This window comes from Carlito syrichta, unplaced genomic scaffold, assembly GCF_000164805.1.
Source record: "Carlito syrichta isolate Samal-C Ts95f unplaced genomic scaffold, Tarsius_syrichta-2.0.1 Scaffold208724, whole genome shotgun sequence".
Classification (NCBI taxonomy): domain Eukaryota; kingdom Metazoa; phylum Chordata; class Mammalia; order Primates; family Tarsiidae; genus Carlito; species Carlito syrichta.
Window position 1 is genome coordinate 35,505 of NW_007152820.1, and position 7,678 is coordinate 43,182.

Sequence of the window (7,678 nt, forward strand, 5' to 3'; positions counted from 1 at the left end):
CTGCGGTGGCTGGGAGTGGCCACTACACTCCAGTCTGGGCAACAGAGTGAGACTCCAACTAAAAAAAAAAGTAGAATCACAATTTAAAACACTGAGGAATACATTTTTAAAAATATGTGAAAGCCCTATATAATTAAAATCACAAAACATTGCCAAGAGAGAATTTTAAAGGCCAAAATAAATTTCTTGTTTATTGTTAACATATCACTTCTTCTCAAACCATAATAAGATTCAATGCCACAGTAAAAATTCCAGAAGACACTTAAATAGACAATGACAGACTGATTTTAAAATTTGTATGGAAATGATCTAGTTTGGTCAAAGCAATTTTGAAAGAAAATCTATAGTTACCCTCCAAATTTCCTCATGCCTCTAAGCAATTAAGTTGTCCTCCATAACCTACCTTATGCATCCACTGATATCATTTTTATCACCACAGATTACTGACTAATTTGGATTTTCCTATAAATATGAATAGTGTGTATTCTTTTGAGTCTTTCATATTGCTTCTTACACTCAGCATATTTTTTGAGATTCAGCCTTTTTACATACTCAAGACTGTAGTACTGGCCTAAGAAAATACATGCAGATCCGCAGGACAGAATAGGCATCTAGAAGGAGATTCACACACATATACTTATTGGTTTTAAGGCAGATTTGCACAGGTCACTTAATAAGGAAATGAAAGTCATTTCATTTCAATTCTGGCACAACTGAATATCTTTATTGAATGAAAAACTTCACTTTCTCTGTGTCACAGGATGGGCAGAGAGACCTGCATTGATTCCCTCGCCTCTGTTCACCCTCCAACCTGGGACCCAGAGGTGATAGTGACACCCCCCTGGGATCTACTATCGCTGATCCAGAGAAGACACTTCAGGAACAGACATGGAGAGATGGATGCCCCACCCCACACTGGACTAGACACAGACACATTAAATCTGAGTGGGGGACTTGGTGGCAGTAGCAGCAGTGGTGGACAAGTTAGGTGCGCCAGGATCTGATTCACTCTCCTTCCACAGCAGTCCTCATGGCTAAGAGTCACCTGATCAGCCTGTGCTGAGAGCAGATGGGAGGGCTGGAGACCAGAGCCCACTCCCTACCACAGCAGCATCCAGAAGCAGTGGTGGTGCTTGGGAAAGAAACCTGAATTTCCAGAAATGGGCACAGAGGGAGCTCTTTTTCCTGTGTTTTTGCTTATGTGTTAGTACTTGTTTTGTTTTGGGGTGTTTTTTGCTTTTTCTGTTTGCATATGGGTATTTTTGAGGGTGAGTGAATCATCAGGCTTTTTTGTTTGTTTGCATGTTTTTTTGTTAGTTGGTGTACCTGTCAGTTTTCCTTCTCCTTCTCCTCTGTCATCTTCCTTTAGTCTCCCTTCTTCCTTTTTCTATTCTTCCAGTTTACTTATTTCATTTTGCTTTCAGGGGGCAGACACACACCCCCACCACATGGATAGATTATAAGGTGATGGAAAGTGGGGTTCCAGGGGACCCACACACCTATCAATGGATACTGTGATCTGCAGATAGTTTCTACAACACAGCTCCCACCACTACACCTTAATCAAATCTCTAAACTGCAAAGAGCACAACCCTCATCCTTAGTCTGACTTCAAAATTCAACAAATCCCAAGGATCTACATAAGGAAGAATGAGATTCAGCAAACAAAAGTGAAAGCTATCCCCCATCACTGAGCAATGGTATTAGAGAAGGAGGGGAAAGAGGGAGGAAAAGTATCACAAATGAAGAAGAATCAAAGGAAGAATGCAGGTCCCATACAGGCTACTGGGAAGACAGCACATGAAAATACAGACTTTGGAACTCAAACAGTGAAGAGCCCCTAGAATTACTCATCCCAAACCAAACCCAGAGATCAACATATTAACAGAAAGAATGAATAAAAATGAGGAGAGACAAGAAGAAAGAATGAAGGAGTTGATGACTGACATGATGGCAATAAAGAATATAGTACACAAAATAAATAACAAACTGACAAGCCTGGAAAGCAGAATAAACCAAGAAGAAGGAAGAATCTCAGAGCTTGAGGACCAAAATATGGAACTAGCCCAAACTGTTAAAAACATAGAAAAGAAGTTTAAAAAGATGGAACAAAGTCTCCAAGATATATGCAATTATATCAAGAGGTCAAACCTAAGATTAACTGGCATTCCTTAAGAAAATAGAGAAACAGAGACCACATTGGAACAAACAGTCCATGAAAATATCCAAGAAACCTTCCCTCACCTCATCAGAGACATGACCATTCAAACACAAGAAATTCAGAAAGCCCCTGTAAGACATCAAATGAGAAGATCAACTCCTAGACACATTGAAATCTGCTTAGACAAAGTAGGTACAAAATAAAAAATCCTAAGGGCAGAAAGAGAGAAAGGTCAGACTACTTACCAGGGAAGACCAATTAGAATAGAAGCAGACTTATCTACAGAAACACTACAGACTAGAAGAGACTGGAGTCCAATCTTCAAAAGCTCTCAAAGATAAATGATTCTAACCAAGAATTTCCTACTCAGCTAAGATAAGCTTCATTAGCAATGGAGAATTAAAATCTTTCCCAGACAATTGATCTCTAAGAGTTTATGCTGCCTCCAGACCTGTTCTACAAGAAATGCTTAAGAAAGTATTAAACACAGAAGAAAGAAAAAAAGAATGGCCACATTCTTCCCAAGAATACAAGAGAAAGATTGAAAACACACATATAAATCAACCCAAATATCAAAGAAAATCAACAAACAAATAAACAAACAACAACAAGCCCTATAAGAACCTCATGACAGGGATAAATTCTGACATCTCAATAATTAGTCTGAAAGTGAATGGACTGACTGCACCACTGAAAAGAATAGCAAGCTGGGCTCGGTGGCTCAGCCTGTAATCCCTCACCTTTGGGAGGCTGAGGTGAGTGGATTGCCTGAGCCTGCGGGTTCGAGACCCGCCTGGGCAGGCAAGACCTTATCTCTACAATAAATAAAAAAAATTAGCCGGGCATGGTAGCGTGCGCCTGTAATTCCGGCTACTCGGAAGGCTGAGGTGGAAGGATCGCCGGAGCCCAGCAGGTCGAGGCTGCGGTGGCCAGGAGCAGCCACTGCACTCCAGTCTGGGCGAGAGAGTGAGACTCCAACTCAAAATAAAATAAAATAAAATAAAATGAAGAAAAACTTTAAAAAAAGAAAAGAATAGCAAACTAGGTAAAAAGAAATGATGCAACAATATGCTGTATTCAGGAGACTTATCTCACAAGAATGGACACTCACAGACTCAGAGTAAGAGGGTAGAAAACAATTCATCAGGTGAACAGAACACAAAAGAAAGCAGAAGTTGCAATCTTGATATCAGACAAAAATATCCTTTAAGCTCTCAAAAATTAAAACAGATATGGAAGGTCACTACTTAATTATAAAAGTTTCAATCAATCAACAAGAAATATCCAACCTAAACTTATATGCACCCAACTCAGGAGCATCAACCTTTATATAGAAGCTTTCTGGTAAACTAAAAAAACACAATGACTCAAAAATTGTCATAGCTGGGAACTTAAATACCCCACTGACAACCCTTGATAGATTGAGGCAAACAATCAGCAAGGAGATCCAGAACCTCATCTTGGTGCTTGACCAAATGGACTTAATAGATATCTACAGAACACTCTACCCAACAACCACTGAAAACACATTCTACTCATTACCACATGGAACGTACTCCAAGATCGACCACATCCTTGGCCAAAATCAGGCATAAACAAATTTCATAAGATCAAAATACTGCCATGCACCTCCTCAGACCACAGTGGAATAAAAATAAATATCAACACCAACAAAGTTACCCAAAAAACTACAAAGACATGGACACTAAACAGCATGATCTGGAACAACTCCTAGGCCAACACAGAAATCAAAGCAGAAATTAAAAGATTTCTGGAAACAGATGAAAATACACATCTTCCCAAAACCTCGGGGATACTATGAAAGCAGTACTGAGAGGGGAGTTCATTTCTTTACAAACACACATCAAGAAAATAGAAATATCACAAGTTAACAGCTTAACAAATCACCTAAGGAAGATGGAAAGACAAGGCCACCAAAACCTTAACTTCAGCAGAAGAATCCAGATCACCAAAGTAAGAGCCCAAGTACAGGACCTAGAAGACACAAATATCATAGAAAAAATCAATGAAACAAAAAGTTAGTTCTCTTACAGGATAAACAAAATTGTCAGACCCCTAGCCAGATTGACCAAGTAAGAGAGAGAAAAAGCCCAAATAACATAATCAGAAATGCAAAAGATCAAATCACAATGAACCCTGAAGAAATACAAAAAGGTATCAGAAATTACTATGCAATCCTGTATGGAAACAAACTTGAAAACCTAAATTAGTCTTATTTCTATTCTGGACTCTCCTCTTTTTCTCTCCATCACCCTCTAAGTAACCATGTTGCTAACTTTTAATTTATCTTTCTAGTCTTTCTTTTTGCAATTTTAAACAAGTGTGCATATTTTAATCAACCCCTTTTCTTACAAAAAGAGTACAGCATATTATATACTATGTGCTGACTTTTTATCATTTAGAAACAGGTCCTGAAAATCATGTTGTATCACTGTAAAAAAAATCATGTTTATTCCTTTTAAAGTTTTCACTTATCCATTGTGTGGAAGTATCATAGTTTATTCTATTAGATTTCTATGTCTGGTGTGATGGACTGAATTATTATGTCTCACTGAATTATTATGTCATATGCTGCACCCTGATTTACACTGGCATTTGGGGATGGGGGGATCTTTGGAAAGTGATTAAGTCATAAGAATGGAGTCCTCATGAATGGAACTCATGCTCTTATAAGAAGAAATATGAGAGAGGTTGTCTCTCTCTACCATGCAAAGATATAAAAAAGCATCTCTCTGCAACCAGAAAGAGTGACCTCATCAGTGACTGAATTATCTAGCACCTTGATCATAGACTTCTCTGCTTTAAGAACTGTAAGAAATAAATTTGTGCCTGTGTCTCTGGCCAGAGTAACAGCCCCAATGCTCCAACCACTGTGACACCTCAAATTGGCTAACCCATCATGTTCACACAAGAATCTCTGGCCTGAGAAACATCCCAGTGAGCCTACCTTTTGAAAAGCTGCATCACCACTATGACAAACTTTCATAACTTAGGCCACTGAGATACACTCAAACATCACCAGCAAAAGATACCAGTGAAGAAACTGCACAAAGACTATACTACTGTGTTCACCTAAAACCAAAGTCAATGCACCCCACCCAACCACCAGCCTAAGACTCATCAGCTATAGTTTTCCACTGCCAAAAAAATTGGAAAAGGCAACTGTTTGACCAGATGCATAGAAACAATATAGGGACAAATCAAGCATTAAAAAACAAGGAAACAGGGCATCTCCAAAAGAACACAATAATGCTCCAACAGCAAATTCCAACCTAAAGGAAACATTTAAAATGCCAGAAAAAAATCCATCAAAATAATAATCATAAGAATAGTTGATAGGATGAAAGAAAATACAGATAAACAATTCAATAAAATCAGAAAATCAGTTTACAATTTGAATAAGAAAGTCTACAGAAAGATAGACTAATAAAAAAAGCATCAGAATTATTTAGCTGAAAAATTCGAGTAAAATTTTTAAAATGTGATCGAAACTCTTAACAACAAACTAGATCAAGCAGAAGAATGAATTTCTGAACCTGAAAGCAAGCCTTTTGAAATAACTTAGGCAGACAGAAAATAAGAATAAAGAAAGCCTACAGGATTTATGAGACACTATTTACACAACAAATATTTTCAAGATGGGAGTTCCAGAAAGAGAAGAGAAAGGGAAAAGTATAGAAAACATTTTTAATAAAGGTATACCTGAAAATTTCTCAAGCCTGGCAGGGGGATGGACATCCAGACCACCAAATAGATTCAACCCAAACAAGATCTCTCCAAGACATGTTATCATCAAATTGTCAAATGTCAAAGACAAAAAAATTAATAGCAAGAGAAAAGCATTGTGTCATATATAAGGGAGTCCCAATTAGAGGAACAGAAAATATCTCAGCAGAAACCTTAAATGCCAAGAAAGAATAGGAAGATATGTTCAAAGCATGCACACACATGCACATACACACACACACACACACACACACACACACACACACACACACACAAAGCAACCAGTCAAAAACACTATACCCAACAAAACTATCCTTCAGAAATATAGAGAAATGGTCTTTCTCAAACAAACAAAAGCTAAGGGAATTTATCACCACAAGATCAGCTTTATCAGAAATGCTTATATCTGGAAGTAAAAAGACAATACCATCATGAAAACACAAAACATTATAAAACTCACTGGTAGAACTGATACACAAAAGATAAAGAGAATGAATTCAAATCTTATCACTACAGAGAATCACCAAATCAAAATAATAATAAAACAGGAAATAAGAAACAGAAGATATCCAAAACAACCAGAAACAATAAAATGACAGAAGCAAATTTTCAACTATCAGTAGTAACCTTAAATGTAAACAGATTAAATTCTACAGTTAAAAGATATGGACTGGGAGCGGCCACTGCACTCCAGTTTGGGCAACAGAGTGAGACTCCAACTCAAAAAAAAAAAAAAAAAGATATGGACTGACCAATTCGATTTTAAAAAATCAAGACCCAAGTATATGCTGCCTACAAGAAACTTCACCTGTAGACACAAAGTGAAGGGATAGAAAAACACATACCATGCAAACTGAAACCAAACACAAAAAGAAGTAGCTATATTTGTATAATATAAAACAGACTTTAAGTTGAAACTGCAAAAAGAAACAAAACAACACTATGTCATAATGAGATCAATTCAGCCAGAGGATATAACAATTATATATGCACCCACCACCAGAAAACCCAAATATATAAGACAAATATCATTGGATCTAAAGATAGAGATAGACCTCAACACATTAATAATTGGGGACTCCAACTATTAAGTAGGACAGGCCATCTAGACCTTCCAAAATTGTACTTAAACTGAACCATGGACAAAAGGACCTAACAGACATTTGCAGACCATTCATCCAACAGCTAAAGAATATACTTTCTATTCATCAGCACATGGAACAATCTCCAGAATTGACCATATATTAGGACACAAAACAAGTTTCAAAATGCTTTTAAAAATATAAATCAATGATATAAAGCTAAGACTCCAATGAGATAAAGCCAAAAATCAAGAACAAGAGGAACATTCAAAACTGTACAAATGCAGGGACATTAAATAACATGTTCCTGAATGACCAGTGGGTGATGCAGGAAATTAAGAAAACTTAAAAAAAAAAATTTCTGAAGAAGCCGGGCTCGGGGGCTCAGCCTGTAATCCTGCACTTTGGGAGGCTGAGGTGAGTGGATTGCCCGAGCCCACGGGTTCGAGACCCGCCTGGGCAACTTGGCGAGACCTCATCTCTACAATAAATCAAAAAATCAGCCGGGCGTGGTAGCACATGCCTGTAATTCCGTCTACTTGGAAGGCTGAGGCGGAAGGATCGCGGGAGCCCAGCCGGTCGAGGCTGCGGTGGCCGGGAGCGGTCACTGCACTCCAGTCTGGGCGACAGAGTGAGACTCCAACTCAAAAAGAAAAAGAAAGAAAAAATTTCTGAAGAAAATGAAAAT